This window comes from Nerophis lumbriciformis, linkage group LG04 (genome assembly GCF_033978685.3).
Source record: "Nerophis lumbriciformis linkage group LG04, RoL_Nlum_v2.1, whole genome shotgun sequence".
In the NCBI taxonomy this organism is placed as follows: domain Eukaryota; kingdom Metazoa; phylum Chordata; class Actinopteri; order Syngnathiformes; family Syngnathidae; genus Nerophis; species Nerophis lumbriciformis.
The window spans coordinates 58,369,438-58,381,892 of record NC_084551.2 but is presented as its reverse complement, the minus strand read 5'-3'; the positions used below and the strand labels follow the sequence as shown (position 1 = coordinate 58,381,892).

The following is a 12,455-nucleotide window of genomic DNA, read 5'->3' as shown; positions in this document are numbered from 1 at the left end:
TCACGAAAGGGGTGGGGCTCACCCTGGTTGATATAGACAGCAGCTAGGACGGTGGCCATGGAAGTTGGAACCCGCTAAGGAGTGTGTAACAACCCACCTGCCGAATCAACTAGCCCTGAAAATGGATGGCGCTGGAGCGTCGGGCCCATATACCCGGCCGTCGCCGGCAGCGAGACGCGCTTGGAGGTGCGCTCAGCGCGGCTCCCATATGATTGCGCACTGGTGTGCGTCTGGGTCGTGACAGCGTGGCACGCGAATGTCTGTGCTGCGTTGGATCAGTCTCCTTTCTTTAACAGGCAAAAGCTTTATAACCTCACTAATGCCTTGCATCGTCTATATTAGATATATAACAACGGGCGGGTGCGGGCGGATGGCGGGCGGATGCAGTTCTGATCAAATGTTAGATCGGGTGGATTGCGGATGGTTGACGACTTTCTGATGCGGTTGCGGATGAAATAATTGCCTATCCGCGCATCTCTACTACACGGTCTAGTTCCATCCTATCTTGCTGATTGTATTGTACCATATGTCCCGGCAAGAAATCTGCCTTCAAAGAACTCTGGCTTATTAGTGATTCCCAGTGCCCAAAAAAAGTCTGCGGGCTATAGACCGTTTTCTATTGGGGCTCCAGTACTCTGGAATGCCCTCCCGGTAACAGTTAGAGATGCTACCTCAGTAGAAGCATTTAAGTCCCATCTTAAAACTCATTTGTATACTCTAGCCTTTAAATAGACCCCCTTTTTAGACCAGTTGATCTGCCGTTTCTTTTCTTTTCTGCCCCCCTCTCCCTTGTGGAAGGGGGGACACAGGTCCGGTGGCCATGGATGAAGTGCTGGCTGTCCAGAGTCAGGACCTGGGGTGGACCGCTCGCCTGTGCATCGGTTGAATACATCTCTGCGCTGCTGCTCGGTATGGTCTCCTGCTGGCCCCACTATGGACTGGACTCTCACTATTATGTTAGATCCACTATGGACTGGACTCTCACTCTTATGTTAGATCCACTATGGACTGGACTCTCACTATTATGTTAGATCCACTATGGACTGGACTCTCACACTATTATGTTAGATCCACCATGGACTGGACTCTCACTGTATGTTAGATCCACTATGGACTGGACTCTCACTGTTATGTTAGATCCACTATGTACTGGACTCTCACTATTATGTTAGATCCACTATGGACTGGACTCTCACACTATTATGCTAGATCCACTATGGACTGGACTCTCACACTATTATGTTAGGTCCACCATGGACTGGACTCTCACAAATATGTTAGATCCACTATGGACTGGACTCTCACAAATATGTTAGATCCACTATGTACTGGACTCTCACTATTATGTTAGATCCACTATGGACTGGACTCTTACACTATTATGTTAGATCCACTATGGACTGGACTCTCACTATTATGTTAGATCCACTATGGACTGGACTCTCACACTATTATGTTAGATCCACCATGGACTGGACTCTCACAAATATGTTAGATCCACTATGGACTGGACTCTCACTGTTATGTTAGATCCACTATGTACTGGACTCTCACTATTATGTTAGATCCACTATGGACTGGACTCTCACACTATTATGCTAGATCCACTATGGACTGGACTCTCACTATTATGTTAGATCCACTATGGACCGGACTCTCACACTATTATGTTAGATCCACTATGGACTGGACTCTCACTATTATGTTAGATCCACTATGGACCGCACTCTCACACTATTATGTTAGATCCACCATGGACTGGACTCTCACTATTATGTTAGATCCACTATGGACTGGACTCTCACTATTATGTTAGATCCACTATGGACTGGACTCTCACTATTATGTTAGATCTACTATGGACTGGACTCTCACACTATTATGTTAGATCCACCATGGACTGGACTCTCACTATTATGTTAGATCCACTATGGACTGGACTCTCACTATTATGTTAGATCCACTATGGACCGCACTCTCACACTATTATGTTAGATCCACCATGGACTGGACTCTCACTATTATGTTAGATCCACTATGGACTGGACTCTCACTATTATGTTAGATCCACTATGGACTGGACTCTCACTATTATGTTAGATCTACTATGGACTGGACTCTCACACTATTATGTTAGATCCACCATGGACTGGACTCTCACTATTATGTTAGATCCACTATGGACTGGACTCTCACTATTATGTTAGATCCACTATGGACTGGACTCTCACACTATTATGTTAGATCCACCATGGACTGGACTCTCACTATTATGTTGGATCCACTATGGACTGGACTCTCACTATTATCTTAGATCCACTATGGACTGGACTCTCACTATTATGTTGGATCCACTATGGATTGGACTCTCATACTATTATGCTAGATCCACTATGGACTGGACTCTCATTATTATGTTAGATCCACTATGGACTGGACTCTCTCACTATTATGTTAGATCCACTATGGACTGGACTCTCACGCTATTTTGTTAGATCCACTATGGACTGGACTCTCACACTATTATGTTAGATCCACTATGGACTGGACTCTCACTACTATGTTAGATCCACTATGGACTGGACTCTCACACTATTATGTTAGATCCACTATGGACTGGACTCACACTATAATGTTAGATCCACTATGGACTGGACTCTCACTATTATGTTAGATCCACTATGGACTGGACTCTCACACTATTATGCTAGATCCACTATGGACTGGACTCTCACTATTATGTTAGATCCACTATGGACTGGACTCTCACTATTATGTTAGATCTACTATGGACTGGACTCTCACACTATTATGTTAGATCCACCATGGACTGGACTCTCACTATTATGTTAGATCCACTATGGACTGGACTCTCACTATTATGTTAGATCCACTATGGACCGCACTCTCACACTATTATGTTAGATCCACCATGGACTGGACTCTCACTATTATGTTAGATCCACTATGGACTGGACTCTCACTATTATGTTAGATCCACTATGGACTGGACTCTCACTATTATGTTAGATCTACTATGGACTGGACTCTCACACTATTATGTTAGATCCACCATGGACTGGACTCTCACTATTATGTTAGATCCACTATGGACTGGACTCTCACTATTATGTTAGATCCACTATGGACTGGACTCTCACACTATTATGTTAGATCCACCATGGACTGGACTCTCACTATTATGTTGGATCCACTATGGACTGGACTCTCACTATTATCTTAGATCCACTATGGACTGGACTCTCACTATTATGTTAGATCCACTATGGATTGGACTCTCATACTATTATGCTAGATCCACTATGGACTGGACTCTCATTATTATGTTAGATCCACTATGGACTGGACTCTCTCACTATTATGTTAGATCCACTATGGACTGGACTCTCACGCTATTTTGTTAGATCCACTATGGACTGGACTCTCACACTATTATGTTAGATCCACTATGGACTGGACTCTCACTACTATGTTAGATCCACTATGGACTGGACTCTCACACTATTATGTTAGATCCACTATGGACTGGACTCACACTATAATGTTAGATCCACTATGGACTGGACTCTCACTATTATGTTAGATCCACTATGGACTGGACTCTCACACTATTATGCTAGGTCCTCTATGGACTCTCACACTATTATGCTAGATCCACTATGGACTGGACTCTCACTATTATGTTAGATCCACTATGGACTGGACTCTCACTATTATGTTTGATCCACTATGGACTGGACTCTCACTATTATGCTAGATCCACTATGGACTGGACTCTCACTATTATGTTAGATCCACTATGGACTGGACTCTCACTATTATGCTAGATCCACTATGGACTGGACTCTCACTATTATGTTAGATCCACTATGGACTGGACTCACACTATAATGTTAGATCCACTATGGACTGGACTCTCACTATTATGTTAGATCCACTATGGACTGGACTCTCACACTATTATGCTAGGTCCTCTATGGACTGGACTCTCACACTATTATGCTAGATCCACTATGGACTGGACTCTCACTATTATGTTAGATCCACTATGGACTGGACTCTCACTATTATGTTTGATCCACTATGGACTGGACTCTCACTATTATGCTAGATCCACTATGGACTGGACTCTCACACTATTATGTTAGATCCACTATGGACTGGACTCTCACTATTATGTTAGATCCACTATGGACTGGACTCTCACTATTATGGTAGATCCACCATGGACTGGACTTTCACAATATAATGCTAGACCCACTCGACGTCCATTGCATCTGGTCTCCCCTCGAGACCTGATGCAAATAGCTGCAACATAACGTACATAAGTAACAAACCGCATAATAACAACATAGCTGTAAACCTGGCTTCACCCAAGGAAGGCACACATGACATACACAAAGCCTAACCAGGCATTTTTTTTCTCTCAAGGAATTGTGAAATAAAATCAGGTCTTCATGAGATCAACACTGTACTGAAGCCCAGAACACTCTACGCATTTCCCCAGTTTTAGTTTAGAGATAAGGAAAGATTGGTCTGGCCCACTAGCATCCCCCTTTATGTTTGTGAACTTTATAGTCTATACATTTAGAGTGATGTGATAATCAAACACTCTAGAAGTCTAGAATGAAAGAGTATATAAGAGAATTGACAGAGTGTGTGTACCTTCAGTGCTGAATGATGAGCAGAGGCAGAGTTTGGAGTGTCTTCTTTAGCTCGCTTTCCATGTTTATGTACTCACTGTCCACTGTGTCCAGCTACCTGAAAGCGGGGAACTGCGCTGTAGAAATAGCCTGCATGTCTTCTAGCACATATGATGGTTCTATCAATGTTGTCCTGGCTAGCAGTCCCTCCGTTAAAATCCAGCCGCTGTTGGAGGTGGAGGTGAAGTGTGTCTCTCTTTACTAGCTTCGTTAAAGCATGTTGCTTTTGTAGCTGTTTCAGCAGATTTTAATTGCTGTTTTGGGCAGTAGATAGGATCTTTGATCCAAGACACACTAACATTTTCTTTGTGCTCGACGAAAGAAAAGTAGTGAGAATATCTCCATGTTAAGAAACTCGACTTCTGGCTCCGCCAAAAGGTAAGAAAAGTACTGAGAATATCTCCATGTTAAGAAACTCAACTTCTGGCTCGGCCAGAAGATAAGAAAAGTCGCTTTTGCATAATATTGCCAGGTAATACGTCTGCTAATAGGTGCCATTTTGCGGTCCTTATACACAGACCATAATAATACTTGCATGTTGAAGCACAGTACAATCCATCAAGCGATTTGATTGATTGATTGAAACTTTTATTAGTAGATTGCAAAGGAAGATAATACATTATATGAAACAGTACAGTACATATTCCTTAGAATTGACCACTAAATGGTAACACCCGAATAAGTTTTTCAACTTGTCCACGTTAATCAATTCAATTCAATTCACGGCTTCATAGCTTACCGAAGTTGTACTAAAAACATTTTGACAGATTTTTGGGCACCGTATGTAATGTTCTATATTTTCAATGGAATATATACAATTTTGGTGTTGTTTACTTTGCTCATATTGCACTACACATATCTCTTATGTGTGACTGCCATCTACTGGTCACACTTATCATTACACCATGTACCAAATAAAATTGCTTCGAGGCTGGTAAGCACAACCAGAATTAAGCTGTATATTAGGCGCACCGGGTTATATGTCGATTTTTGAGAAAATGAGAGGATTTTAAGTGCGCCTTATAGTCCGAAAAATAAGGTAAATAAATATGTGGTAAAACACTGATTTTTTTCAATTTCAACACAAGTGTAAAAACCCCTCTATAAATACCTAAAAGCGGAAAGAATAAAATGTATGAAAGTGCACTCACTCTTTGATGACACAAAACAAACGCTGTGTTTTTGCTGACTTGGCCTCAGTGCAAATGTCCTCCGCTCCTGCACTTGGTATCATTACAGTGGATGTCAGGTGTAGATCCACACATGGCGTTTGTTTACATTGTGACGCCGGTGAGCTACGGTGTGTAGTGAAGCATGTTTAGGTATTCCTCATCCTGCATGGATGATACTTGTAAGAAACTTACTTTATTTATTATTTATTTATTTTATCTGCGGGGTACGTGAGAGATTCCTGGGACAAATAGAGAATCATGTGCCTCTCAGTCCTTTCCATCGAGGACGTGGAAGACATCTACCTATTTGGAACCATGATCACGGGGCACCTGCTGATTGGGCTGGGCATTGCTCTGGTGTATCGTCAAATTCGTAAGACCATGGCAGCCACTCAAGGAGCCCAAAGGCTGTTCGTCGCAATGGACGGATTGGGCAGGGCTGTGGGAACACAGACTGTGGCGATTTCTGAACTGAATCGCAAGATGGATCACATCATGGAGAAGCTTGCTGTAAAGGAAGGTTTGGACATGAGTGCCAGCATGGATGAATAGAACAGACAAGTCATTGTAATGCCTGCTCGAGAAAAAACAAAAATCCTTATCTACGATTTGACTCCCACGAATGGCCTTGAGACAAGAACAGGCTGTTCTGTAATCATCCCCTGAGGAATTTCAAAGATGGACGCTTTTGACCTCCCTCTCTCCTCAACGACACCTGGGAATCGAACTTTGCTTGCATTGCATGCGGAACGACACTGGGCTTATGAACATTACTTCACTTCACCCAAAGACAATGGGCATATATACAAACACACTCCCAGAGGTGGGTAGTAACGCGCTACATTTACTCCGTTACATCTACTTGAGTAACTTTTGGGATAAATTGTACTTCTAAGAGTAGTTTTATTGCAACATACTTTTACTTTTACTTGAGTATATTTATAGAGAAGAAACGCTACTTTTACTCCGCTACTTTTATGTACATTCAGCTCGCTACTCGCTACTATTTTTTATCGATCTGTTAATGCACGCTTTGTTTGTTTTGGTCTGTCAGACAGACCTTCATAGTGCCTGCCTTTCAACAAATACAGTCACTGGTGACGTTCACTCCGTTCCACCAATCAGATGCAGTCACTGGTGACGTTGGACCAATCAAACAGAGCCAGGCGGTCACATGACCTGACTTAAACAAGTTGAAAAACTTGTTGGGGTGTTACCATTTAGTGGTCAATTGTACGGAATATGTACTGTACTGTGCAATCTACTAATAAAAGTTTCAATCAATCAATCAAAAGTGTGAAGGAAAAAAGACCCTTTTATTTCAACCGTACCTCTCTCAAAAGCCTAAAGACTGACTGCACAGTTCCTGTCTTCACAATAAAAGTGCCGCTCCATCGCGCTTGCGCTTTCAAAACAAGAGTCTCCGAAAGCCAGCGCAAACAAGCTAGCAAGCTACGGAGTTTGCCGCCAATGTATTTCTTGTAAAGTGTATAAAAACGAATATGGAAAAATAAGATGCCAAAAATCAACCACTTTCATGTGGTATTAGACAGAAAGGAGGAACTTTTTTCTCCATTTGAAAACGTGGACGTTTGTCATCACTACTGTCTGATTCCAATCAATGCAAGTCATCAGAATCAGGTAATACACCAACTTATATTCTTGTCAACATGAAAGAAAGGAATCTATATGTGTTAAACATGCATGTATATTCATTAAAACACCTTTAACATGTAAACAAAAACGGCAAAATAAATAAATATAAATTATATACTGTATATGTATATATATATATATAAATGTGTGTATATATATATATATATATATATATATATGTGTGTATATATATATATATATATATATATATATATATATATATATATATATATATATATATATATACATATATATATATATATATATGATATGTGTATGTTACTCATCAGTTACTCAGTACTTGAGTAGTTTTTTCACAACATACTTTTTACTTTTACTCAAGTAAATATTTGGGTGACTACTCCTTACTTTTACTTGAGTAATAAATCTCTAAAGTAACAGTACTCTTACTTGAGTACAATTTCTGGCTACTCTACCCACCTCTGCACACTCCCCACCCCCATCCAACGCCCCTCACCACCACCGCTTAATTCCTCTTCGGGGTGATGGACGGCTATAGCGCTTTATAGCAGCAAGCCGGCCTCCAGGGCCCCAAATCCCCCCCCCCCCCCTCCCTCTGTTGCGAGTTGTTGTGATTATATGTAACATGTTTATGTGTGCTTTGCTAAATGAGTTTTTTTCCCTTGGACTCAGTCTGGACCCCCTCCCGAGGGTCCAGTAAGTCGCTGACCCGCTGGCGGTCCCGTCTTGTCTCCCTGTAACGTATGTCTGCTCTTAGCGGGACTGTGCCGAAAATGAAATTTCAGTTCTTATGTGTTTTGTACATGTTAAAGAATGGACAATAATAAAGCATCTTGACTCTTGAATAGTTTTTAAGCCAAAATGCGTTCATTCTCCCTTTTCTGTCTACACTCTGTGTCTGCTTGTAAGTACTCTGTGTGCGCGCGCTGCCGAACATGCTCCTCTGCTCGTAAAACCAGCAATGTCACGACGATGTCAGTTAAAAAAATGGGGGGGGGGCTGGTACTTTTTAGAGGCGGTATAGTACCGAATATGAGTCATTAGTATTGCAGTACTATACTATGTATACCGTACAACCCTAGAAACACCTGATTAATAGATCAGAAAAGCGCATCATCAATATGGCCCATTGGCCACAAAATAACAATCCATGCCTTTGCGTAGTTGAAATTGATTATTAAAAATTAGTCAGTCATGTTCAAAAATATCCCACAGATTTCCAGCGGACTTTTAAACACACGGCATCATTGCAGGCTAAAAGGGGGTGAAACTAGTATAAAACACTGGTCGTCGCAGCAAACAGCAGATTGTAAACAGATTACAGGATTTGTCCAAGGTTTGACCTTCTGTCTAACAGCACCTGTGAGCACCCAGAGCCAAAGTAAAAAAAAAAGAAATAAAAAAATAATAAAAAAATAAAAATAAAAAAAACATCACCCTTTACAACCAACAGATGACAGTCTGGTTCCACCCACATTATACACACCTCCTAAAGATCATTATTGGTGTGGTCTGTGTTCAATGTTGTTTTGTTCTACAGGTGACAGCAGCTGGCTTGTAAAAAAATATATAAAAATAATAAAAGGTCACTCATCAATAATGCACATTTTGGGGACGTCCTCTCCTCTGACACACCGACACTTTTTAAAAACAATGTTTAGGTTCTTGTTCTGGGACTGAGGACATCATTAAGATTCACTCACAGCAGGGACACGTCTCAAAATAGATGTTTGTTTTTAAAGGAGACCAGCCATGGGGTCTTTCTTTCTGGGTTACATCTGGGTAGACCCTGTACGAGGTCACCTTAGGAAAAAAAAACCCAAAAAAAACCAAACATCATCAACACTAAGGTCAGGCTCGTTTAAAACAAAAAGGAGCCCGGCTTGCCGTGACCTTGACCACGCACAAGGTCCGACCAGAAGGAGACCTGAGCTGTGAGCCGGGGGAGGGACATGTGTGAAAAGCTGGAATTGGACTTGATGAGGTCTTTTGTTTACACTAGTGCTGTCCAACTAAAACATTTAAAAATCAGATGTTTCTCCAACGCAGATTTGGAAAAATACATTTTCAATATTGGTGTCGAGGCTCTAGTACAGGGGTCTCATTGAGGGCCACATTGCAGTTTTGGTTGCCCTCATAGGGCCGCATTTAACAATGAGAAATATATGAATATACATGTGTATACATTAACAATATATTTTTTTACATGAGCTGCAAAAAAAATATTTAAAATTTTATTTTAAAAACTGGCAGCTCAGTCACCAGAATTTTACAGTAAAAGCAGTGTTGTTGTTTTTTTACAGCATATAGCAATTTTTAATAAATGGAAAAACAATACCACTGTTTTTAGCGGTAAAATACATGTGTATATATAATACATTAACAATATATTTTTTTACCTAAGCTGCAAAAAAAATATTAAAAATTTTACTTTAAAAACTGGCAGCTCAGTCACCAGAATTTTACAGTAAAAGCAGTGTTTTTTACAGCATCTAAACATTTTTAATAAATGAAAAAACAATACCACTGTTTTTTGCAGTAAAATACATGTGTATATGATACATTAACAATATATTTTTACAACATAATCTGCAAAAAAAATTATACATTTTACTTTAAAAACTGGCAGCTAAGTCACCAGAATTTTACAGTAAAAGCAGAGTTTGTTTTTTTTAAAAGCATTTACAATTTTTAATAAATGGAAAAACAATACCACTGTTTTTAGTGCTAAAATACATGTGTATATATATATAACACATTAACAATGTTTTTTTTGCATAAACTGCAAAAAAATATTACAAATTTTACTTACTGGCAGCTCAGTCACCAGAATTTTACAGTAAAAGCAATGTTGTTGTTTTTTACAGCATATACACTTTTTTAATAAATAAAAAAATAATACCACTGTTTTTAGCGGTAAAATACATGTGTATATATAATACATTAACAATATATTTTTTTACATAAACTGCAAAAAAAAAAATTTTTAAATTTTACTTTAAAAACTGACAGGTCAGTCACCAGAATTTTACAGTAAAAGCAGTGTTTTTTTTGTTTTTTTTACAGCATATAAACATTTTTAATAAATGGAAAAAAATACCAGTTTTCAGCGGTAACATACATGTTTATATATCATACATTAACAATATATTTTTTTACATAAGCTGCAAAAAAAATATTACTTTTTTTTTTTTTAAACTGGCAGCTCAGTCACCAGAATTTTACAGTAAAAGCAATGTTTTTTTTTTACAGCATATAAAATATAAATGGAAAAACAATACCACCATTTTTAGCAGTAAAATTTAAACAACATTTAGTTTTTTACCGTAAAATCGTGTTGTTTTAATGTTTTTTTGTTTGTTTTTTTGATGTTTTAGTGTCTTAATGTATATGGAGAAAAAAAAGGACCAAAATGTATTTTACGGTAAAAAACTCAGTTGGCGGAATTTAACCGTAAAATTTATTGTCCAGTATTTATTTTTATTTTAACAAAAAAATATTTTTAGAATACATGTTAATATTTTGATGTTGATAATATTGAATTTTTAAAAGATATGCAATTGCATGCAGTAACATTTTATTAACGCATATTATTTCCAAGTAAAATAACTTGGCGGGCCTGATTTGGCACCCGGCCCTTGAGACAAATTTTGGTTCCTGATTCATCTTGTATTGAGACGGTCTTCTACTCCCGCTGATGGGGAGCCGCCTTTCTGCTTCGACATAAATTTGGTCACTATGATTCTGCTTCGGCATAAATTTGGTCACTATGATTCTGCTTCGGCATACATTTGGTCACTATGATTCTGCTTCGGCAGTATGTCATACGTGACCGTGTTAAAGTCAAGAGTCCCATTAGGGGGAACTACTAACCCCTAACATCCACAATCTGTTAAAGACAAATTTTGGACTCCAACCAAGATTGCTAACTACACACCAATAACTACAAATTGTAATACCCTTTTATGCCAGTAAGAATCATAAATCATTATGACTTATGGACCACATCCAAGATGGCGGACAGCTGCCACTTATATCTCGCTATGGAAGCTGGTTTTTCACGGGACACATTTCCAGCCTTGTTTTTGCACTAGTGAGCCAACTTCCACTCCCGTCCTTGCACGCTACACCGCTACAACAAAGATGACGGGGAGAAGACGCTGTCGAAGGTGAGCCACGTAAACAAGACCGCCCACAAAACGACGCATCCTGAAGCGACTGAAAAGTATCTGTAAAACATCATCTATGCAACATTTTGACCAAAGAACCACCATTACATCAATCAATCAATGTTTATTTATATAGCCCTAAATCACGAGTGTCTCAAAGGGCTGCACAAGCCACAACGACATCCTCGGTTTGGAGCCCACAAAAGGGAAAGGAAAAACACTGTGTGGCTTTTTTAGGCCTTCCCTACCACTGCGAGTCATCCCGGGGAAGTATTTTTTTAAACGTTAGTCCACAAGTGGGCTCCAACTCGTCCACAAGTGGGCTCCAGCTCCCCGGTAACAAATGCCGGACTCCTCTGTAGGGACCATTTAGTGTTGCCAATCAACCTATGCTTTAATTTCAATGCTTGTTCTCGTGGAACAAGGACACCGCCACATTTTCTCCACAGTTTTGACACTTAGAAAAAAATCCCACCAACCTTAAACTATTAGTCAAGATTACTCCCTGCTTTACCCAAGGGACTAACCTGATATTTCTATCCGGGGGGCTCCACGGCAGGTCAGCCTTCTTAAAAGGAACACGCACCTATAGACAAATTTACAGCTTTTTTAGTGACTTCCAGCAAGTAGAGGGACTAATTTTGAACATTACCTCTATGAGTGGGGCCCCATCCCTCAACCCTAACCCTAACCCCAACGCTAACCCTTGTCCTTCAGCGACTTCTCGGGGTATTAGAACCTGTGCAGAGAAG

The 12,455-nt window shown here is 39.8% G+C and overlaps 1 protein-coding gene across 1 annotated transcript in view; it reads right to left on the bottom strand.

Annotated features, from left to right (window-relative positions):
* The window catches only part of csf3r (colony stimulating factor 3 receptor), an 84,679-nt gene extending 72,430 nt beyond the window's left edge, over positions 1-12,249 (bottom strand). The window contains exon 1 of the mRNA XM_072913098.1: positions 12,231-12,249. The gene's annotated coding sequence lies outside the window, so the exon portion shown is untranslated. The remainder of the gene's footprint in view (positions 1-12,230) is intronic.
* Between the last annotated feature and the right edge of the window lie 206 nt (positions 12,250-12,455).